This window comes from Nuphar pumila, chromosome 8, assembly GCF_984573655.1.
Source record: "Nuphar pumila chromosome 8, dmNupPumi1.hap1.1, whole genome shotgun sequence".
NCBI lineage: Eukaryota > Viridiplantae > Streptophyta > Magnoliopsida > Nymphaeales > Nymphaeaceae > Nuphar > Nuphar pumila.
In genome coordinates this window covers 22,095,775-22,121,852 of record NC_143256.1, presented here as the reverse complement: position 1 = coordinate 22,121,852, position 26,078 = coordinate 22,095,775, and the positions used below count along the sequence as shown (strand labels likewise).

Sequence of the window (26,078 nt, the reverse complement as noted above, 5' to 3'; positions counted from 1 at the left end):
AAATTAGTTCACTATGAAGACTTCATGCTATTTGACCTAGACAACTATCTCCCCGAACTCAAACATCTACTAGGATCTTCATCCCAAGCTGCCTATTATCCTGAACTAGTTCGACTATTCTATACAAACTTTTCTACTGATCATGAACAAACTACAATCACCAGTAAAGTCCGAGGAAAACTGATGTTCTTTCATGCCTCCTCATTAGGTCGTATTATAAACCTACCTTCCACCGGCACAGACCTCAACAACATAGTACCAATCGAACGATCGGTACTTCGAAAAATTCTTCTCTACACCAACTGCTACCCACTTCCCTGGCACATGAGGAATCTCCAACCTCATGCTCAATTACTTGCCCAAAGTCTTCTCCATAACATCTATCCCAAGCTTCCCCGCAAGGGATTAGTTCCACGAAAAATCTCTCTCCTTATCTATGCAATTTTCTCATCAACTCCGATAAACTGGTCCTCCATTCTTTTTGACCTTTTTATTTGTTATCAAAAATTCAAGCCTCTTCTTTTCGGGTGTTTTATAACTCCCATCCTAAAATACTTCAAAGTACCCCTTCACAATGAAGTTATCCTCCATCCCTCTCAGGTCCTCGATGCTACTACCTTCAATCTAAGGTCCTTGCACATGCCCGGCTCTGATAAAGAAGATCCAACATCCACCTTCAATTACTTCCCTGCTCTGATGGATGTCCAGCGTTCTCAGGATCGTATTCTTTGCCGTCAAGCCTCGTTGCAGTAAACCCTACAGACCCTCCAGTCGGATCAAGTCAACCGAACACATCAACCTACTCCACCTTCGGGATAAACTTATTTTTTTTACTGTAATATTTATTATTGGTCTGTAATAACTCTAGTACTCTGATCCCTTCCTTTTTGTCTGTGACAAAGGGGGAGAAAACCTGTCTCCATTATTGGAGAAATACTCTCTTTAAACATTTTTTCAATATTTTATCATATTATTATTTCTATGCATAATATCTTTTTGACAGGGGGAGCATATTTTGTCATCATCAAAAAGGGGGAGAATGTTGAGAAACTCTGTTTTGATGTCACATAATATGATACACTGTCGTATTTGATTTTATATGATATGATAATATGTCCTCTTGAAAAATGTTATATTATGACTGAATATGTTTTGTCATAAATCTAACGAGTATTTGATGCAAGGATATCTCACCCAAAAAGGATGGAGACTTCCTGTTCAAGTACAACTAGTGCAATCATACTCCTTGAAGAAAAAGCTTAATGAGCCATGCATTCCTAAAGATCAACTGAAGAGATCGACTGCCTCAAGATGAAGATTTTTTTCTTCTTTAGAGTCATATGTAACAGAACCTTCGGGAACATGCATATTGCATATTACATACTCATTCATAAAAACTATATCATAAAAGTATACGATAGTTTCAAAAAGCTCCTTTTTGAAAACTAATAATTGTACCTTCTTACAACCCTTTATGAAAAAGGTATTTTGACATGATTTCAAAATGTAATAATTGTACCTTACATCATATACAAGACAACATGAAAAGAAATGTAGGAAAAAGACAAAACATGAAATCGGCTACATAAAGAAAAACAAATATAATATGTTTTTGAAAAGACTCTAGTTACCTTCTTTAAAGAAATGATTTCAAATATGGGTAAAAGACAAAACATGAAAATCGGCTACATAAAGAAAAACAAATATAATATGTTTTTAAAAGACTCTAGTTACCTTCTTTAAAGAAATGATTTCAAATATGGGTAAAAGACAAAACATGAAAATCGGCTACACAAAGAAAACAAATATAATAAAGGTTTTGAAAAGACTCTAGTTACCTTTTTACAAATCCATAGAATGTCGACTTACTTGAAGTCATCATTCTCTTTGTATAGCATTAAATACCTCCTGTAAGAAATCCTTGTTAAAATATCCTTCTCAAGAATGTCGACTTTCTTGTAGTCCTCATTCTCTTTGAAGACTTTGAAAACCACAACATAAAGAAAACACTTGACATGACTATGTACAAATAAATATCTCAAAGCACTCATTGTACTTACACTCATTTAAAGTAAAGAAGTACTTATGTACCTCAAATCATTAATTAAGATAAAGACAAAACCACAATCCAACGTTCAATGTACTATTGTAAGAAATAGACTTTTTACATAAAATATGTATTACCTAAAAAATTTACAACGACTAGTGTACCCTATATTTTACTTTTATGGAAAAAGACTTTTTCGAATTTCTCTAAAGATGTTTTTGAAATGACATATCATTTCACATCTCAAGAAGGCTACGATTTCAAAATATAACGACTACTTTTTTAAAAGCTATATAAACACACTCAAATAAACTATTCAACATGGAATGGAATGGACATGTGAGCTTACAACGAGAAAAATCCCTATTTGATATTTGAAAAGAGAGCCTTGAAAAAGAAATAGAAAAAGAAAAGAGAAAAAGTCAAGTCCAGCTCTTTGACAAAGAGTATCCTCTGAGTGACAAACAGAACATTCTGAGAATCCTTCATTCGTGCATTCATATCATTCTGAAGGTTCTATAGGAAGTATTGTAACTCTGTTATTCACTGTTTTCCTTCTTTGTTGAAAGAAGTAGACCTCTGTGAAAGAGGGTGTTGTCCTTCTCTGTTGAGAGAAGAAGACCTCTGTGGAAGAGGGTGTGCCCCTTCTCTGTTGAGAGAAGAAGACCTCTGAGGAAGAGGGTGTTGTACTATTTATCCGGTGACTCGAATGTTATAGTGGAAAGCTCAAGTGGTTTGCTTGGGGACTGGATGTAGGTCTGGGTATTGACCAAACCAGTATAAATTCTGTGTTTTATGTGTTGTGCCTTATTGCCTGATTATTTTATTTTATCGATCTTTATCGTATTTCACTATTCACCCCCCCTCTAGTGGAATTTCAAATTTTTTTATACAAAATTTGGTTGTATAATACATAAAATCTGTTAGAATTCGATGTACATCATATTACTCCTGGGGGGGTCGCGTCGTCTGTTGCCTTCTAGATATTCTTGCCGATTGAGTTTTTTTCTCTTTCGCAATTAAATACTCCATCAATTTTTCGCATAGTTATGTGCAGAATCCAAGCATATCAACCTGCAACAAAAATGTAATGTGACATCAATATATACATTGAGTCCCCAATAATAGAGGGTAATAAACAACATACAACGTCGAAATTAGGTTCTTGTCCATTGTATATTGCTTCAATATACTTCATTACAAATATGCCACAATTGACGCCATTGTTTTATAAAGGAGTATCTTTTGCTGAGCGAAAGATCCGCTCGCCAATGTCGACACCCAAAGCATCTTTGACGAATCCCACCTGTGGTTTATGCAGAAGAAAGTAAATTCTTGACCTCCATACATGATACAATATCCTTATAGATGGAAACTTATGAAATGCAAAACGTCATGACGTACACCACTGTGTAACTCCAATGAATTGTAGCACCACAGTTGTTTTTCTTTTAAATCCATCACGTATAAGACCCAATGCGCTTCAGTTTGCTAGAGTGTTGGAATCAATATCTGTAAATCGATAGGACAAATCGTGTTAGAACTGTTATGCCGAAACCTTGCACAAGAGGTTTGTTCACTTACCTTTTCACTTGACCAAAAGTCTCTGCAATGATCATCGTTACCCCAGTATGATAGTTTATCTTGAAATCCAATGTAGTATGACAATCGACGAACGATACTTTATTGAACAAAATAGTGATAATAGTAATATTAAAACACGAAGCAACAAGAGTAAATAAATAAATATAAAATAGAACCGATATACCATGAAATAAGGGTTGATGATGCGTCTAGTATTGGTTGTTGCGTTGCTTTGAATATACTTGACGAAATCGGATATAGTCTGTTTGCAACAAATATGAACTTGTTAACATACATACCATGGCATACGTAAATATATTACTAATAGTGGTTTCATATGTACAAAATTACTGATAGTGTTCCCTTTTGCATATTCATTTTGCATCCATTTGATGTTATCTTGAAGCTCTTTGCTGAGTTTTTGGGCACTGCCTTTTGTGGATGTTCCACTGACATTAGCAGAATGTTCAAGAAACGATATTGAAATTCCGTTATACAGTACACAACACAAATCACATAAACATCATAAAAGAGACAAATTTTAAAGAAAATCGACATGATGTTTAGACAATATATGCCTGAATCGCCATCGCTGGTCGTGTAGCTGTCGTCTTCTTCTTCCTCATCTTCTTCATCGATATCGATACCCCATTTGTGATGAAGTAGGTTACATGTTCGATTCATGGACACGTCGTTTATAAAGGAACCATCGGTTTGTCTGTTCCTTGTTCACAAAGCAAAGCAAAGACACACCATCCAGAACTTGTGCGATGTGTCATTCATATATAAAGGAAACGTTGTTTCACAGACTGCCAGTTTTTAAAAAATAATGCTAATTTTCAAAAAGCGTGAGCAAATAAATTGCATTATGCATTAATTAAATTAAAAAAAATGTCATTTCATCTACCTTTTACAAAACTAATTAACGCGATAGGATATACCAGTCAAATCACGATAGCATATCTCATGTGGATTTATTTTTCAACCTCTTTTTGGTCTTTTATATGTCATTGTGTAAATCGTGATAGGAAAATTGTTAACTTAGACAAAGCTTGTCAAAACAAATCGTGATAGGACAAATCGTTGTAGTGATATCGATTTGCAATTATGACTTAAATCAGCATAAAACTGTAAATTGTGATAAGATATATCATTCACATAGACAAAGCTCGGCACCCAAAACACTAAACCCAAATACCTAAACCAAAAATCCAAAAACCTAAAACACAAAGCTCGTCAAATCGCGATATTATATATCGCTATCGTTTACAAAGACAATGATTGATATATCGTTGTCGCGGTAGCTTCTTAAAACCTAAAACCCTATACCCTAAACACTAAACCCTAAACCCTAATCCCAAAAGCCTAGACATTAAACCTTAAATCCTAAACCCTACACTCAAAACCCTAAACCCTAAACCCTACTATCTAAACCCTAAACACTAAGCCCTACTACCTAAACCCTAAATCCATACTATCTAAACCCTAAACCCAAAACCCTAAATCCTAAACTCTAAACCCTACTATCTAAACCCTAAACACTAAACCCTACTACCTAAACCCTAAATCCATATTATCTAAACCCTAAACCTTACACCCTAAACCCTGAACCCTAAACCGCTTATGAAAGTGTTTGCATGAGTACACATCTCTAATCTTTTATAGGATGTTCATTTACGAAGGGAGAACATTACAAGCCTTTGTTCATCGCATACATTTCTAATCCCTTTTGTGATTTTCATTCACGGAGGGTGAGCATTATAATGATTTCTGAATAGTACACATCTTTAATCGCTTATTAGATGTTCATTTACGAAAGGCGAACATTACAAGCCTTTGTTCACCGCATATATCGCTAATCCGTTTTGCGATTTTCATTCACGGAGGGTGAGCATTACAATAATTTATGCACAGTACACATCTCTAATCGCTTATAGGATGTTCATTTACGAAGGGTGAACATTACAAGCATTTGTTCACCGCATTCATCGCTAATCCCTTTTGCGATTTTCATTTATGTAGGGTGAGCATTACAATGATTTCTGAACAATACACATCTCTAATCACTTATAGGATTTTCATTTATGAAGGGCGAACATTACAAGCCTTTGTTCACTGTACACAATGGTAATCCCTTTTGTGATTTTCATTTATAGAGGGTGAGCATTACAATAATTTCTGAATAGTACACATCTCTAATCGCTTATAGGATTTTTATTTACGAAGGGTGAATATTATAAGCCTTTGTTCATTGTACACAACGGTAATCCCTTTTGCGATTTTCATTTACGGAGGGTGAGCATTACAACGATTTATGAACAATACATATCTCTAATCGCTTATTGAATTTTCATTTACGAAGGACGAACATTACAAGTCTTTGTTCACCGCATACATCGCTAATCCCTTTTGCGATTTTCATTTATGTAGGGTGAATATTACAATGATTTCCGAACAGTACACATCTCTAATCGCTTATAGGATGTTCATTTAGGAAGGGCAAACATTACAAGGCTTTGTTCACTGTACACAACGGTAATCCCTTTTGCGATTTTGATTTACCGTGGGTGACCATTATAATGATTTCTGAACAGTACACATCTCTAATTGCTTATAGGATTTTCATTTATGAAGGGCAAATATTACAAGCCTTTGTTCCTTATACACAACGCTAATCGCTTTACGATTTTCATTTACGGAGGGTGAGCATTACAATGATTTCTGAACAATACATATCTCTAATCGCTTATAGGATTTTCATTTATGAAGGGCGAACATTACAAGCCTTTGTTCACTGTACACAACGATAATCCCTTTTTGTGATTTTTTTTACGGAGGGTGAGCATTACAATGATTTCTAAACAGTACACATCTCTAATCACTTATAGGATTTTCATTTACGAAGGGCAAACATTTATGAGGTTGAACATTACAACAATTTATTCACATAGACAAACTTCACAAAAAGCAAATCACGATAGGACAAATACTATTTACAAAATAACGTCTATGTCAGAGCCAACATACACATTGTATAATGAAGCATAATGCCTTCTTCTTTTAGAAACCATACTAATGGCCTGAAAGACTTAAGATTTCTCAAATTGTAAGTAGAGATACATGTACAGAGAGTAGTCGTCTATAGATGTGACAAATAATAGTCCAACTTATTCACGTGTTTAGTAAAATTGAAATTTTATTTCAACTCAGAGAGATTTACACAATTTGTATAGTCTTACAAAAATTTGTATACAAAATTTGGTATACACAGTCTACAAAATCTGTTAGAAATTTTTGTACATCATATTAATCCTGAGGGGGTCACGTCGTTCGTTGCCTTGTAAGTACTCCTGCCAGCTGATTCTTTTTCTCTTTTACATTTAGAAACTCAGTCAATTTTTGGTATAGTTCGGTGCAGAATCCTGGTATATCATCTTGCAACAAAAATGTAATGTGACACCAATATATAAATTGAGTCCCCAATAACAGAGGATAATAAAGAGCATACAATTTCGAAATTAGGTTCTCACCCATTATATATTGCTTCAATATATTTCATTACGAATATGCCACAATCGATGCCATTACTTTGTAAATGAGCATGGTCTGCACAGAGCAAGCTCCACTCGCCAATGTCGATACCCAAAACATTTTTTAGGAATCCCTCTTGTGGTTAATACAGAATATAATAAAATCTGGGCCACCGTAGAAGATATGATACACTTATAGACAGAAACTTACCAAATGCATAACGTCACGTACACGAGTGTGAAAGTCCAATGAGTTGTAGCACCATAGTTGTTTTTCCCGTAAATCCATCACGTATAAGACCCAATGCTCAACAGTTTGTCAGAGTGTAGGAATCAATATTTGCGAATCAATACAATATATTAGAAATCGATAGACAAATCATGTTAGGCCTAAACCTTGGACAAGAGGTTTATTCACTTACCTTTTCACTTGACCAAAAGTCTCTCTAGTGATGATCGTTACCCTAGCATGGTAGTGCATCTTGAAATTCAATGGTGTATGGCTTTCGACGAACGTAAGTTTGTTGAACGAAAGAGTGATAATAGTAAGGTTAAAACATGAAGCAATAAGAGTAAATCATAAAAGAAAATAAACAAATAAGAGTACCGATATACCATGAAATAAGGGGTAACGATGCGTCTAGTATTGCTTCTTGCGTTGCTTTTAATATACATGACGAAATCAGATATAGTCTGTTTGCAACAAATATGAACTTGTTAACATACATACCCATGGCATACATAAATATATAACTGATAGTGGTTTCATACGTACAAATTACTGATAGTGTTCCCTTCTGCAAATTCATCTTACATCCAATTGATGTTTTGTTGGCGCTCTTTGCAACATTTTTGCCCACCTTTTTTTATGAATGTTTCACTGACATGAGTAGAATATTCAGTAAATGACATTGAAATTGCTTTCTACAGTACAAAACGCAAATCAAATATATGCCATAAAAGAGGCAAATATTGCAAAAACTAGTCACGAGGTTTAGAAAATATACGCGTGAATCGCCATCGTTGGTCGTGTAGATATGGTTGTCTCCTTCGTCGCCATCGATGGCCGTCTAGTTGTCATCGTCTTCTTTGTCGACATCACTAGCCATGTAGCTGTCGTCGTTTCCTTCCTCAATATGGATACCTTCTTTGCGACAAAGTGGGTTATATGTTCTTTTCACAAACACATCGTTCTAAAAGAATTGTTGGTTTGTTTGTTCCTTAATCAAGAAGCAAAGTGAAGCAACACCCTCCTGAACTTGTGCAATGTGTCATTCATATATAAAGGAAACGTCGTTTCACCTAGCGCATGTTTTCAAAACTGCACATAAATTAATTGCACTGCACATTAATTAAATAAAAAAATGTTGTTTTATCTGACTTTTACAAAACTAGTCAACGCGATATGACGTATCAGTCTAAACATCGTGTCAATCTGTTTATTATTTTTTTTCTACCATTTATGAATCAATCATTGTGTAAATCGTGATAGGACATATCGTTCACATTGACAAAGCTCGTAACAATAAACCACAATAGGACAAATATTGTTAAATTATGAAACTTAAAGTATTGTGGTTGTAAGTCGATTTGTATTGATTAAGTTACCTAGATTTATATTTATTAAATTACCTAAATTTGTAGTCTGAACAATGTCTCAATTTATGTGATGGGTTTAGGTGGGGGAGTGACCCGACTCGACCCGTTGTCAAAGTCTAAAACCCTAATCTATTTAACCACTCTTCCTCTTTCTTTTCTACGGCATTACAACTTCTTCTCCTTCTTTTTTCGATCTTACGCCTTCGTTGTCTTCTTCTTCTTCCTTGTATTTTTCTTTCTTCTTTGTTCTTCTGTGTTTCTTCTACTTGATGGATGGTGTTTGATGCTGATACCGTAGTTGTTTCATGCCGTGCATAAAGATCTGTATAATCTTTGATGATGATTATAGTGGTTATCTTCTGTCAGTGGTGGAGCTAGAAGTTTTTCGTTGGGTGGGCAGACTTCGGGTCTCGGAGACAATGCTATGGTCTTGAAGGACGATCCATTTATCCTGACCAGTGGCAGAGCCAGAAATTTTTTGCCCACCCATCGTCAGAAGAAATTTTGGTTGTGCGTGATAGATCTGACATGCTCTTCTAGAAGCAGCCTCTCTGGCCGGAGAAGGCGATGGCCATCAAGTTGATGGTATCATCTGGTTTCATCATTCTGAGGGCCTTCATGGTCGTGGTCAGGCTACAACACACTTTTAATCCCTCTTTTCCTCCATTTAGTGAAGCAAGCATAGTGTTTTGCATGGCACCCATAACCAGATTTAGGTTCCAGTCATCCATATCGCCATTCCTGTGATTAGGACCTCACCGATGCAAGTTGTTTTCATCAAATTGGACCCTGTGTATGTGATCTACATCATCCATTTAGTGAATGATCGGCATTTGAATAGACAGAATCCGACTTATGTGCAGGGCTTTTTGCTGATTCAAAAATCAATAACCATTAATAAAAACATGGTTTTTTTTTGTTAAAGAACACTGTCAAAATAAATTGAAAATCATGTTATTTTTTGTTAAAGAACACTATCAAAAGATTGATTTCTATTAAATCAACCGTGTTGAACCCATCGGTAGGGCCAGATTAATCAAACAACTTAATACCAATGAGATCCCAGAGGGAGTTATGACCACAGAGGATGATACAGGGATGAGTTGAGCCGGGTTCCCCATAAACGTAGGTTACACGGTTTCACAAAGAACAAATGACAAAAGAAGAAGCTGGGGAAAAACACACAGATCTTAGTTGAATATTCACAAGAGAGAACTCCAACTCCCACGAACTAATAACCCGTCTCTTTTGCAGTTTTTACACAGTTCAGTAAGGTAAAAAAAATTAAAGGAAAAGATTAGCACTACCATCGTCAGAAGAAAACACACATGGATGCATATTCTTTCTATAACATCGACAAAAGAATTTTTTTTTCCTGTTTCTAATTCTGGGGTGGGCAACCGCCCACCCATGCCCACCCCTGGCTCCGCCAGTGTCTTCTGTGGATACATCGATATATTCATGACACATACGACTATGAAGTATTTGTCGTGAAGTATATCGAAGCTTATGCAGAATATAACGACCATAATTATCCAGAATCTTTGCCGCCATACCAGAGCAAGCACATATATTCTGCATGATAGAAGGTGGGTGCTGATGACAATCTATTTAATCTATTCGTACTGTCAGACTCTCAATCGTTCGTAAACCATACTTTTCATTCAAAAAAATATCTGCCTAATCTTCGATATACTTTATGATAAATATGCTAGTTGTGCGGGTTGCATCTTCTCTGCCTGTTAAGATCCATACCTTTATTTGTTGTCAATATACATCGTGACAAAAAAACTTACAAACAGATAAGGACCTCCATTGGTAGAAAAATTTGCCTTCAATAGTTCCCAGTGACTACCGAAGGCCACTGAGTAAACTAAAAGTGTTGATGATGATGTTGATGATGTCTGTTTCGAAGCACATCACTATTTGGACGTAAGTTGATGTTGATGATGATGTCTGTTTTCTTTGATGCCGATGATAGTCATATATTGTATCTAAGCCAAACCATTGGTCATGATGTATTGTAACTAAATAATTATGTAAATGAATGTGGTTGTAATGTATCATTAAAATTATTTATAAAAATGAGTGCTAAATATCTCATGATTGTTACTAAGAATGTTAACGATTATAACGACATGCATTAATGAAAGTTAAATGCTAAAGCGATATTGATTTGTACTAAGGAATACAAATTCCTGCAACGATCATTACTTATGAATGCAAACGATTACAACAATTTACAGTACTGAAAGTTAAATGCTAAAGCCATAACGATATGTACTAAGGAATACAAAATCCTACAAAGATTATTACTTAAGAATGCAAATGATTACTACAATTTACAATATTGAAAGTTAAATGCTTAAGTGATAACGATTTGTACTAAGGAATACAAAATCCTACAACGATCATTACTTATGAATGCAAACGATTACAATGATTTACAATATTGAAAGTTAAATGCTAAAGCCATAACGATATGTACTAAGGAATAAAAAATCCTGTAAAGATCATTACTTAAGAAGGCAAACGATTACTATGATTTATAGTACTGAAAGTTAAATGCGTAAGCGATAATGATTTGTACTAAGGAATACAAAATCTTGCAACGATCATTACTTAAGAATGAAAACAATTACAATGATTTACAGAACTCAAAGATAAATGCTAAAGAGATAACAATTTGTAATAACAAAGACAAAATCCTGCAGCGATGATTACTTAAGAATGTTAAACATTTCAATGATTTATCCTACTGAATGATAAATGTTGAAGCGATTGTAAACGATTTTAAACCATTTACCTCATTTAATTGTAGACAATCTAAAATGAACTTAGCATTATCTTGTTTTACATTAATTCTAGACCACCAACCGATCTTTGGAAAACCATAAATTGCAGGGCAACACTAAGGCCGCAATGCCACAATATGCTCCCATGCCCAGGTCTACAACATAAATATATTAGTAAGATTATAACCTTCAACAATTTTTTCTTTCTACTTTTCGATTTTTATCAGTCATTGTATAATTCACGATAAGACAAATCGTTGTACATGTATTGTATTTGAATCATTATACCAGATATTGTCCTAGAGTGATATACACAATGACGTCTGTATCGGTCAAGTTAACTTGATTTGTTATTTACTAAGTCTAAACATCGTGTCGATTTGTTTATTGTTTCTTGTTCGTCATTTTCGAATATCATTGTATAAATCACGATGGAACGTATAGTTCCCTAGGGCAAAGCTCATAAAGGAAAATTGCAATAGGATATTCAAACAGATTTGGCTCGATTATTTGATGGGTTTAGGCGGGATGGCTTTACAGATCGTGATAGAACACCTTATATAAAAAATAAATCGCGATCTCTTATATACAACTGATTGCAAGCCAATTGTGATCTCTTATAAAAAATAAATGTGATCACTTTTATTTATGAAGGTCGAACATTACAATGATCTGTTCAGTGACACTTGTGTGTTGTAATTATTAAAAAAAGAATTAAACAATTAAAGAATGTCACATTACAAAAAATATTTATAGAATTACAACAAATAATTATCGGGATAAAAAGAATCACTATTGTTTATTTAGTGGCATTTGACGACTCATATGGACTATGACATACAAATCATCTCTTTATTTTTCTTGGTGGACTCTCTATCCTCGGTGGCCTCTTGGTTCTCTCGATCTTATTATAAACACTAGTCATCATCTCTACCAGTGACCACATTTGTCTCCCCAAATTGCTCACCTCTTTTCGTAAGTCCTTATTCTCCCTCTCCAATATCTCGAACCTTGTGCCAGAGACTACGTTCTCTTTTGTGAGCTGTTTCGCTCCTCATCGTGTACTGTTACTGAGGTAATTGTTGTTGTAGCCAGAGAGAGACGATGGACGTGTTTTCTATGCTGGGATGCAACATGATGGGTGACAGGAGCGAGGCATGGGTTCTCAATATTCTCAATCTCCAGATTTTGACGCATGGGTTCCCAATATTTTTGGAAATAGTTGGGATCATACTGTCATTCTTTATAATCATACGCTATGGCACAGACACCTTATTTTTTCCAGCTATCCAATTGTTTCCTATAGTGTTTGTGCCAATTCACGTTCCTGGCCCCACCACTATTCATCTTCCTCCTGACTTCCACAGGCTTCTTTGGGATAGACTATCCCAAGTCAGATTGTAGGAGAACTCGACTACCGTGCTGCAATTTGGCTTCATAATGGCTAAACAACCAAATATCATGGTCAGACAGTCTCGCACCCTCAGCAACAAGCTCTTGGTCCTCGTCCTCCCCATCTCCATATGGTTTCCATACAACCTGTACATTAGAGATTATGGTTTAGGTATAGACGATTATTCATGCTAATGAATGCTAAATATTAAAATTATTTATAATAACGAGTGTTAAATATATTACAACGACTGTTGCTAAGAATGCAAATGATTACTACGATTTACAGTACTGAAAGATAAATGCTAAAATGATAACGATTTGTACTAACGAAGACAAATTTTTGCAGTGATGATTACTTAAGAATGCTAAATATTTCAACAATTTATACTACTGAATGATAAATACTGAACCGATTGTAAACGATTTTAAACTATTTATCTCATTTAGTTGCAGACCATCTAAAATGAACTTAGCATTATCCTCCTTGACATTTATTCTAGCCCATCGACCGATTTTTGGAAAACCACAAATCGCAGGGCCACACTGAAGACGCAACACGATATTATGCTCTCATGCCCATGCCTACAAAAATAATATATTAGTAAAACTACAACCTTCAACAAGCTTAGTCTACAAGTACTAAATATGTAATAAACAAATACTTGAACAAATGGCCAAAACCTCCCGACGGTTTTTGTACCCTTACTCGCACGGTAAAGTTGAGTGTATAAGTGTGCGAGCATAGCAGCACTCCGTGCATAGTTGTCAACTTCATCTAAGTCTTTCAGGAATTGCAACCACAAGTAACTTATTCTCGAACCAGAACAATCGAAAAATAAAGTAAGACCAAAAAAATAAAGAAGGAACCCACACAACTTTTGGTCAGCTCTTTTAGATGCACATATAGCGGACCAACCTTCCCATTTATTACGGAAAGAAGAAACTTTCATCGACGTGGAATTGCTTCCACCATAAATATATTGACTTCAGTCGTCCACCGACATTCGTAGAAGGGCCGTGCACTTTTCCCTTGAGTTATAGTTTGAATCCCATAATAGGACAACACTGCCATGTCACTTAAGGCCAGTAATCCGTGCCATGTCTTTTAAGGTCATGGTGATTTCAAAAAAATCAAACTAGAATGTGTTCGTCTGATGATTCTACTTATTTACCAGGTGGGTCATGGTGTTCCAGCATGTTTCATAATAATGCTAGTCCAGAAGGCCGCCAAAGTACATATTTTGTAATCAATCCTTCTGATATTCACTCAGTTGTTCATACCATGACAGAACTACAAGCCACTGACATCGCCCTTCAAGCTTTTCACCTGGTGCTCTACCTTTCTTCTGACCTCCCTGTAATACAAAATAGCATATTATTTGTATCAATTATATTTTAGTCTCATTTGTACTTCTACACCTCGCTGTAGACAATACTCAATATAAATAATAATCGTTGCACACACACTATCACAGTAATCGCTAACACAGTAATCGACATGCATAGTAATCACTATACATAGTAATCGATATCATAATAACCAATATACATAGTAATACCTGTCATAGTAAATCGTTCACAGTAATCGCTATATATTAATCATTATATATAGTAATTTCTATCACAGTAATACCTATCACAGTAAATCATGACAGACATGATCAATTTACGTACCTTAATCATAATTTTCTCCTCTTCATCCCCTCCCTCCATTCTCTGCCTTTCTTGCTACTCTGTCACCTCCCACTTCTTTTCTACTTCTTCCATCCTTCGCTCCATTGTCTCCCTTCTCTACTTTTTAATTTCTTTCTTCCTTTCCCTTTCCTTCTCTTCCTCCTCTTGCTTTTTCCTTTCTCTTTCCTTCTCTTCCTCCTCCTGCTTCTTCCTTTCTCTTTCCTTACCTTCCTCGTCCTCCTTCTCCTTCCTTTGCCTTTCCTTTTCTTCCTCGTCCTTCTCCTTCCTTTGCCTTTCCTTCTCTTCTTTATCATAATGCTTATTCCTTTGCCTTTCCTCTTTCATATTCATCATTTGTCTTTCCTTCTCTTCCTCCTCCTCCTCCTTCTTCAGTTGTCTTTCCCTCTCCTCCTTATTCTTTTTTTGCCTTTCTCTCTCCTCCATCTCCTTCTTCATTTGCCTTATCCGCCTTTGCTTTTCAAAATATTCATGTTTCATCAGTTGCCTTTCCTTCTCTTCCTCTTCATCCTTCTTATTCAATTGCCTTTCCCTCTCCTCCTCCTCCTTTTTTTGTCTTTTCCTCTCCTCCTCCTCCTCATTCTTTTTTTTTTGCCTTTCATTCTCTCCCTCCTTCTTCTTCCTTTGTCTTTCCCTCTCCTCTGCCTTCTTCCTTTGCCTTTGCTTTTCGTTCTCCTCCTCCTCCTTCATTTGCTTTTTCTTCTCTTCGTCATCCTTCTTCTTTTTTATCTTTAGTTCTTTCTCATTCTTCCTTTGGTTTTTAGCCTCAATATCTGATGAATAATCCTCCACATAATACAATTCCAATGCTTTGTCTTTGTCTTTGTCTTTGTCTTTATCATTCTCAATCTTCATTATATTTTGGTACCTTTCATAATGCTCATGTAGATAGGACTAGCGGATAACTTCTCTAATATTCATCCTATAAAACGCCAGGGGATTTCTTGTCTGACGAGCTTTAGACATTGCTAACCTACACACCATATAAATTTAACCGCATCATTATATGTTACAACCACCTCCCCAAGTATATAATAATACAAATTATCCCTTTTGTTACACAATCACCAACATTACAAATTATCATAATATTTGACTTCATAAGTAAACATCGTTGTAAGATTTAACACACTTAAGTACAAATCGAGGTAACTTCATAAATACACATCTTTAGTGCTTTAAATGTATAAATCGTTGTTGCTTCAAACTTACAAATTGTTGTATAAATCGCAACCTTCATAAGTATATATTGTTGTACGATTTACCAAACTTAAGTACAAATCGTGGTAGTTTCATTAAATCGTTACTATTTCAAACGTATAAATTGTTGATGCATCGAACGTACAAATCATTGTAGAAATATAGCCTTCATAAGTACACATCGTTGAAATGTTTGGCCTTCATAAGAACAAATCATGATAATTGTTTTTCGACGCCCAAAAGGTGGATAGGTACAAATCGATTTGTTTCAGTATGAAAATAGGTGTTATTTAGCATGAATAGTAAAACCAATTGTAAGATTTAGCATTCATATTTACAAATCGATTTGTTTGGATAACGAAACCTTGGTAATCCGATAATGGAGGAGAAGCACCCAGAAGGTAGACGCAGCCGATGGTGGCAACAATGCTGCCACTGCGCAGACGACAGCAAAGGATGCAACAGTGGCAACAGATGATGGAAAAGGGTGCTCTGGCGGCAGCGAACGATGGAAAAGAGTGCTCTGGCAATAGTAGACGATGACAAAGGGTGCTCCGGCGGCAATAGAAGATGGTACAACTGTTACTCTGGTGGCAGAAGACAATGACAAAGTTTGTATCGTCAAAGGGAGCTCATGTTAAAGCAGATGGTGCGAAAGTTTACTGCTTAGGGCGAAAACAGAACGTTTGGACTATAAAGAGTTAACATCATTGTCGAACCGGCGTTTTACTTTTTTAGATGTATTTTCTCGAACCGTCGTTTCTCTTTTTTTGAATGAAGAACATTTTTGTCATCTTTCTGAACCGTCGTTTCATGACAAAAAATAAATGGTGCTTATGTGTTTGCAATCACACGAGGTGCAATTATGACAACCACATCAACATCGATTAGAAGCTCTACCCATAACCTCTCCCCCATGACTCGAGTTACATTATCCCATAAGTCATCATTTGAGAGAGACACAACGTCAAAATCCTCATCCGACAGCAACTCATAATTTATATTTATGAGGAATTTGAAAGCCCATGACGGATCAATTTCAAAATATTTGAGAGGCCAAAGTAGCAATGAACATGCAACATCAGTGCTCGTGGGGATCTGGTAATTTTTTTTGGAAACAACCTCCTTCCATAAAGGGCCAATCCCAAGAGATGCAACTATTTTTTAAACTGCAGGTGGTGGCCACATTTGTTAAAGGCGTTACACATCGGAGGCCAAAAGGCGTTAAGTCTTCTATTAAAGGAGGAAGACATTTTTCCTTCTTGGAACTTTCACCAGCCTCCAAAAATGGCAAATGAGATTTTCTTGTTGGATTCACAATGATTACAGGTGCTATCAAGAAACACACCTTCTTGGCATGGTGTTCCCGACCGGAGGTATCAGAATGCCGGAAACGGGGTCTGCCGATATATTTTTCCGGCGATGTTACCATTTTCCTCGTCGATCCTTCACTGCCATACGTATCGATGGCCATGTCCTTTACTTGACGTTGGTCGTTGGGGTTGATCCTTGCACAACGTTCTGCACCTAAGAATGTCCATTTTCACTCTTGGATCATCCGTAGCCCTTTGATTTGATTCCTGCACGAAAGGGATTAGCAAGGAACCAACCAGGAACTCATTCTGCAATGGAGATGACTCCTTCATCGTCCCCTGATCCTGAGCATGAATCACTTTCAACCTGTAATGTGTTGTTGATCTAGAGGTGCATATGACGAGGTTGGGGTCGTTGGCAAACCAGAGACGACTACACCGAAGATTGGCGACCCTCCTTTTGAAGTTTAGAAAGACACACCACTTACAAATCCAGTCACCGGATATGCCCCTCTGTGCAGTGTATTTCTGGCAAAGTTTTGCAAGTCGTCGGAATTTTCTAGATCCAACATCGATCCATTGCTTATCAACAAACTGAAATCGCTTAGTCTTGACGTCAAGCCACTGGCGGAGCCAGGGGTGGGCATGGGTGGGCGGTCGCCCACCCCAGAATTAGAAACAGGAAAAAAAAAATTCTTCTGTCGATGTTATAGAAAGAATATGCGTCCATGTGTGTTTTCTTCTGACGATGGTAGTGCTAATCTTTTCCTTTAATTTTTTTTACCTTACTGAACTGTGTAAAAACTGTAAAAGAGACGGGTTATTAGTTCGTGAGAGTTGGAGTTCTCTCTCGTGAATATTCAACTAAGATCTGTGTGTTTTTCCCCAGCTTCTTCTTTTGTCATTTGTTCTTTGTGAAACCGTGTAACCTACGTTTACGGGGAACCCGGCTCCACTCATCCCTGTATCATCTTCTGTGGTCATAACTACCTCTGGGATCTCATTGGTATTAAGTTGTTTGATTAATCTGGCCCTACCGATGGGTTCAACACGGTTGATTTAATAGAAATCAATCTTTTGATAGTGTTTTTTAACAAAAAATAACATGATTTTCAATTTATTTTGACAGTGTTCTTTAACAAAAAAAACCATGTTTTTATTAATGGTTATTGATTTTTGAATCAGCAAAAAGCCCTGCACATAAGTCGGATTCTGTCTATTCAAATGCCGATCATTCACTAAATGGATGATGTAGATCACATACACAGGGTCCAATTTGATGAAAACAACTTGCATCGGTGAGGTCCTAATCACAGGAATGGCGATATGGATGACTGGAACCTAAATCTGGTTATGGGTGCCATGCAAAACACTATGCTTGCTTCACTAAATGGAGGAAAAGAGGGATTAAAAGTGTGTTGTAGCCTGACCACGGCCATGAAGGCCCTCAGAATGATGAAACCAGATGGTACCATCAACTTGATGGCCATCGCCTTCTCCGGCCAGAGAGGCTGCATCTAGATGAACATGTCAGATCTATCACGCACAACCAAAATTTCTTCTGACGATGGGTGGGCAAAAAATTTCTGGCTCTGCCACTGGTCAGGATAAATGGATCGTCCTTCAAGACCATAGCATTGTCCCTGAGACTCGAAGTCTGCCCACCCAACGAAAAACTTCTGGCTCTGCCACTAGGACTCAAGCCAATGATTGTCCTCATTAGAATGTGTTTTAGGGTTCTTTCTAGATAGATTTGGGGGCAGGCATAAGGTCAATCTAGAGTCTCCTAGCTTTCTGTCAAACCTGCACCTCGAACAAAAGCCAGCTTTGAGGCTATTGAACGAGGCACAAGATTGACACCACCATCCCACAACTTGACCCTTCATTGAATCTGTAACACATACCAACTCTGAGACCTCCATGACTTTCCTACCCATTGCAGCCGAGGACCTAAATAAGATGTATGAGACACCCATCATGGTGAAGGTAGGGGAGACGTGAGACCAAAAGAGCAAACCAGCTTCAACACATCGAACAAGTGCTGGTACTAAATCCTTGTGAAAATATTCTGGATTTAAACTTTTAATTTTCCTCTTTATGTGTTCCAGCAATAAGAGGTTCACATCCCTGGACTGCCTCCAATGAAACCCTCTGATAACTGCTTAGATATCTGATGGCTCCTCACCCTCAAACAACCAGAGTTGCTTTGGAGCTCTACTGCATTCTGAGGTCTAGATCCTACGAGCTTGAGCACCTTCCACCATAACGAAAGCATGCGAAGCTTTCCTGGCCCCCATGTTACTATCGACAACCAGCTTTTCAGACTCCTGAAGCACTTTTGCATAACTTTTCTGATTTCCATTGGCATCCCACAACGATGTCGTTCAACTAAGTCGAATGCTTCCCCTCTATGATATGAATCTGTTGGTTAGTGATGCACAAATCCAGATGTTTACCTGGTAATTAGGAGAAGCAGTTTCTCACTTAGTTTTAGTTGGCAGTTCCTACGTTCTTTAGCCTTTGGACATATCCCTATTATTCTTCTTTATTTTCTGGTTATGTTAAGATGTGCATAACTTTTTCTTTGGCACATACTTGGTTCATGTTTCGTTCTTTCTTGTGTTGCCTATTTAAAGGCTTGGTTAGATGAATGAAATATTATTCTAGTTCCTCATTCTTGTTCTGTGTGTACCTTCACATTGGTATATCCCTGTTATGCTCTGTTTGTTAAGATAGATGCCTAATTAGAAGGACGCCTTTTTTTGGAAAGATGATCTCCTAACGGTCGTTGTCTATCTCGATGGTGTTATCCTCTTCCCTTAGAAAGTTTTTTTTTTCTGCCTCTATCTCATGTATTATAAATGTCCTATACCTCTTATTAGTTGGTAAGCGAATATATCAAAATAGCTTCCCGTGAATGTAGGTTGTATAGCCGAACCACGTAAAACACTATGTTGATTGTGTCTTCCTTTTTTGTGGGCGTCTACAAATCGTAACAACTCTGGTAGTTACACTAGGTAAATCGTAACCCGATGTTGCATGGAAATCGTGACATAGCGATTCCAGAAATCGCTACATGGATTTGCCTATGAATCATGACATAGCTATTCCTATAAATCGTAATAAGGGCAGTAGTCACAATGCGTAAATCGCTACATGAGACTGCGCACAAATCATGACATGGTATCAGAGCATGTGATCTGGGCAGAGTGATTGTTCTTCAATCTCAAATAAGCAACCCTTATTCTGCATCTATTGCCAGTGATGAAAGCAGCTCAACAAAAACTAGGACTTAGGGGCAGAACCCCAGTTTAAAGATTACTACAACCCTCCTCAACGGAAGCAACTATCTGCCATGGTCCAAGGCAGCTACTCTCTTTCTGAGCGACATAGGAAAGCTTGGTCACATAACAGGTAAAACTCTCAAACTCGATGTGACTGATGCCACATATGATGATTGGTAATCTGTCAGCCATCTTGTTATGACTTGGCTTCTGAATTCTATGAAAACAAACATAGCTAAAGGCTATTTATTTATTGAATCTGCTATGGACCTATGAAGTGCCCTGAAAGATCTTTATGGACAATAAAATAATGTTGCTAGAATCTATCAACTCCAACAGCAAATAGGCCAACTCCAAAAAGGAGATAAGTCATTCCATAGTTATTTGAACACCCTAAGAGGAAATGAACTTAGTCATTATCGTCCCATCACCAATGATGTCAACATGTTGAAACAAAGAGAAGAGGAAGATAAAGTGTTTAAAATTCTCGTTGGATTAGGTCAAGAGTATGAGAGCATTCATAGTCAAATCTTGATGACTAGTACGTCTCTTTCATTAAACACCATCTGCTCTATAATTCAAAGGGAAGAAACTCGCAAAACTGTTATGGAGTCTCAACAAAAGACTGAAGATGAGACCCATGATAGAATTGCTTATACAACCTCAAATCTATGTGGTTCTAAATCTGAAAGCACCAATTATCAAAATTAGAGCAAACCAAAGTTTAAGTACAATCACTGCAAGAAGACTGGCCACACCAGAGATCGATGCTTGGAGATTCATGGAAAACCCATAAGAGGAAAAAATGAAAAGGAAGGATGTCTAGCCGCCAATATGGATGACCTTACCAAGCTTCTTCAGCAACTTACTCGCTCAAATCTGGTCATATCAGCTTCATACCATCAACAAGAAAATAAAGAAGAAACTTCAGGTACTCCTCTAGCCTATAATGCTATGTCATACTTCAGCAAATGGATTCTTGATTCTAGAGCCATGAACCACATGATGGGTCAAAATACATTGATTGATGATATTACCCTAAGAGCCAATAATCCGGTCCGCATTGCTAATAATGCACTTGTACCGGTTCAAGGGATCAGTCATGCCTCCTTCTTTGAAGGAAAGGCTAAGGAAGATGTGCTTCTATTGTCCAACTTCCTAGCCAATCTTATTTCTATCAGCAAAATAACCAAGTCATGTAATTGCCTGACTATTTTTTTGGCTAATCAAGTTATGTTTCAGGATATCCAGAGTAAGAGGGAGATTGGTAGAGGACAGAGCAGAATGGACTATATGTCCTGGAAAATAACCCTATGAGTTTTAATGTGCAGAAACCAAGTAACCCCCATAGACTATGGAATCAAAGACTTGGTCATCCCTCAGACAAAATCTTGAATATTATGTTTCCATCATTAGTTAGCGACAACACTTTCTGCGATGCATGTCAATATGCAAAAGCAAACAAGAAACTCCTTTAACATGTCTGAAAGTCGATGTAATAAATTATTTGAGCTTGTTCACTCAGATGTTTGGGGGTCAGCCCCTGTGTAACGACCCCAACTCATACCCTTAGAAAATGCAGATTTTTTTTTAAACAAGTTGCGGAAATATTCCCAGAGATTCGGGGCCTTTACAGTTTCACTTACAGTTGGATAACCACACACCACAATAGAGCTTACACTTATCATCCATACCAAAACAACCATTATTTATTTATTGAAATACTGATAAATATGTCTAGAGACACTTGCATAAATGAATTACTCAGAGTGCAATAACAATTAAATGAACCAAAAAGAAAATAAAAGTAGAGCCGTGATGTCCATCTGTGATCTATCCAGCAAGTGCGTGACACCCGTGACTTTCCCAGACACCAGTCTCTTCACTGATTTATTTCTCTTGTGAAAAACCATAAAAGAAGAGGGTCAGAAGTCTGAAGAATTCTACGTACAGATCCCTCTAATGAAAATAAGAGAGCATAAAGAACACATGTACAATTTTATGCAACTTTTCAGAGGAATGCAATTGTGACAATTTCCTAATCTGATTTAAGCATTCATACCACATCTATTAAGTATATAAGAACCTTAATCGACAACAGGTATATCAATCTAAGTAAGCAAGGTATCCTACATGCATTTAAAAATTTACCATCACCCATCCAACAATATTTATCATTTAAGGAAAGAAGTAAATTATGCATGTGCTAATGCATAGCAAGATTTTGTATGATTTATATACAATATATGAATACCTTATTGTCTTCCATTTAAGTTCATGTTTCCACATGTATGCCCTATTAAATGCATACAATTTAAGTTCTTTTTTTTAAATTTTCATCGTCCGCGGATACACCCAACGGGTAAAATCCCTGAGGTTAAGTTAGGTTTTCAGGATAGCTTAGCACACAATTTGTATTTTATTACTGGGTTTCAACTTAGCCATCGACCGAATCATCTTCGGAACATTAGACCTCCACATCTAATGCCGAGAACACAAGGGACACCCCACGCCCACAAGTGTCATTTCCTTGATACCATAACAATCACAGTTATGACAAACACCCCCCAGGTAAAGTGACAGACTCTCCTAAAACCGTGGCCAGGAGAAGGAACCTCAATATCGGGTTCAGGGTACCAAATTTAAGCACACGGAGTTTTTATATCCTCACAGTCTCCCCAAGACCGGATTTCTAAGATCTCCATTCTCCAGATGGAAATCCCAGAATATAAGTTATATTTTTTTTATTTCTTATATTTCTATTAAAGTCAAATTTTTAAGTTTGCAACACCATATGCAAAAGTAAAGTGAAAACCCTCATCCTTCCTTGCAGGAACCCTTACGAGACTTCAGCCCGTGAGGACAACGGGAACAGTGTAGTAGTGTGCCATACCAACTTGTGTGGTTAAAGTGATGCAATTAAACATATAAGAACACAACCAAGTGCACGGCTCTCCAGGCCGGTGATGATCCATTAGGCCGATGATGATTCATTAGGCCATCAATGCATCACATAACAAAACCAAAGTGATGTGTTATATAACATCAAACTATTATGCCAAATGCACATGCACCCATACAAAACAAGGTCAATCGTAAGCATGTAATTTCCCACCTCTCATGCATTTTTGTCATGTGCATTTCCTACATCCGTACACACGTATCCATGTTAAGACATACTCTCTGTGGTTGTGTGTGCACGTGAACAACATTGTTTATTATGCATGTCCCTGGTAAGTAAAACCTCAAACATTTAGTATATGCATACTTTTCTTGAAGAAGTGTATTCATATCAATGCATGGATGCATTAAGTAAATACTCAATAGTCAATGAAATTGTTTCCTTTCGATGGAGTGATTTCTCTTTAGTGTACACATTTGATACATACCCATACCCAATATTCAGACTTAAAGGAAATGCATGATTTTAACTAATACAAGGAATCACCAACAACAAGTAGATACGCAACACTTCTACATATGCTTTATAATCCCCAGGATTCGGAATTCACTCCTGCTCCCAGTATATTCATGTAGTCCACTACAGTTGAATATGGAATCATATAGACTTATTTAGTCATAGGCATGTGGAATTTCGTTCCCGCGGGTACATAGCTGAAAAACTCTACCATTCGTCCAAGTTTTAAAGTATACAGATACGACCCCTACTACCAAACATATTTATTCATTTATTTATAGTTTTAGTCTGTCATATTTCTTTTCTTCATTTCGGCCACGTGGACAGTATTATTCAGTTTTTTCCATGCAAGAGGTTCATTTCCAAAACCTCACATATAAAATATAACAACAAACATGATTATGGAAGGATCAGCAACCACAAATCCAAATCAGGAATTTACTGGGGTAGGCAGACATGCTGTTTAGGATGTTCAGTGCTTGGAACATCACTTCCCCTTCTGTTGGGTGTCTAGTTTAACTCAATTCTATATAGCATAATTTCATACTATCACGGTTGACTTTGAGTTAACCCTCAGACTTGGAACACATAATAGTTTGAGTACTCAAAATTTAGAACATGCACCAATGTAGATATGGAGATATACTCAAAACAGGAATTTTCAGCACAGTATAAGCTTAACATGGACAAAAATCAGAATTTGCTATAATTTGTACATTAAATGGATAGCACTTAAGTATACTAAGGCATCGGTTTAAGCAATTTCATGGTCAAAAGAAATACACAACCTTTATACATCGAAGAGTTAGGCAACTATGCCAACCTTCTGTGAATGATGAAAGTTTAATCACTGCTATCACTTAGGTAACATGTAGCACATAAAAAAATCGTCAGAAGCCTGTGGCCATCTGCAAGTTAAAAGCTATATATGATGTGTAGCAAATGAATTCATATTTGCAGGACAAATTTTTATGACTCAAGAAAGAAATATAATTCATAAAAAAAAATAATTCAACACGAACAATTACATCACTTCATGCTGGAGTTAACAAAGTTTCATTTATCTAGGTTCAAAGCTACAATCAGAAATAATGAAAAGTAATAGATGGAATCACTCTGATTCCAAAAACCCCCTAATCCCCCTTTAAGCGTAAAACTGAAACTCGGTTCCCCCTTTTTTTTTCTTGTTTGGGCATGACCCAGCCACCTAATCGGTGGAGCTTATCATGAAAAAAAAATCGAGCCACCATGAACTCCATCTGGTTCCCAAGGATTTCATCCAAAGAAAAACAACATAAAATCGAACCAGGGTTCGATTTCTCAGTCATCTTCACAAGAGGGGACCCGTACCTCTGTCCGGCGTTAGATGGCTGCTGCAACCGCGTGAGGATGATCCTGCCGACCCCGATTGCCCACAGTGAGGAGTTGATATCCCCCCCTCCCCGAGGACCCTGTTGTCGAACAAGGTTGTGTTCCCCCTTCACGCCGCGCGCACGAGAGAGAGAGAGAGAGAGAGAGAGAGAGAGAGAGAGAGAGAGAGATTTTGGGGAAACAAAGAGAGCGAGGGAGGGAACCAACTCAAGAACCCCCTTTTGAAGGGAATAGCCTTGCAAAATGGAGCCGATTTTCCCGCCGGCGGCTGTGCTTCAAGCCCCTCCCTTTTCCCCCATGCGATTTCTGTTAGGGTTCTCTCTCAGAACCCTAACCCCTTCCTTGTTTTCCCCTGTTCAAAAATTATCGGGCAACCCTTATCGGGTTGCCCCTTATGTGCTCGTTACACAGGGCGCGATCCGGGTCCGAACCCAGGACCCGGTAACCGACTTTGAGTTGGGTCCACACCTTACCCCTCTTATATGGATCCACAAGTTGGATCCAGATGGATCCAACTGTGGATCCTCATATTAAGTTTATATATATTTGTATTTATTTGTTTTAAATATTTATTATTAATATTTCTATTATTATTAGTATAAACGTAGGTAGTATCATTTATAACTAGATATCCCTTTATGGGTCCTAGATCCGAAATATGGATCTCCGACCCAAATTTGCATATTTTGTAATATAAACAAAATTTATTAGCGAAAATTTCGGTTTTTACATCCTTACCCCCTTAAAAGAATTTCGTCCTTGAAATTAGAACGTACCAAATAAATGAGGGTAATGTTGATGTATAGCCGCCTCAGGTTCTCAAGTGCACTCATCCAGCCCGTGATGCTGC

At 37.1% G+C, this 26,078-nt stretch overlaps 1 long non-coding RNA gene across 1 annotated transcript in view; it reads right to left on the bottom strand.

Annotated features, from left to right (window-relative positions):
• LOC149829776 (uncharacterized) overlaps positions 1-25,575 on the bottom strand; it is a 48,387-nt gene extending 22,812 nt beyond the window's left edge. The window contains exon 1 of the long non-coding RNA XR_016433590.1: positions 25,208-25,575. This is a non-coding gene — a long non-coding RNA (uncharacterized LOC149829776). The remainder of the gene's footprint in view (positions 1-25,207) is intronic.
• Positions 25,576-26,078: the final 503 nt, after the last annotated feature.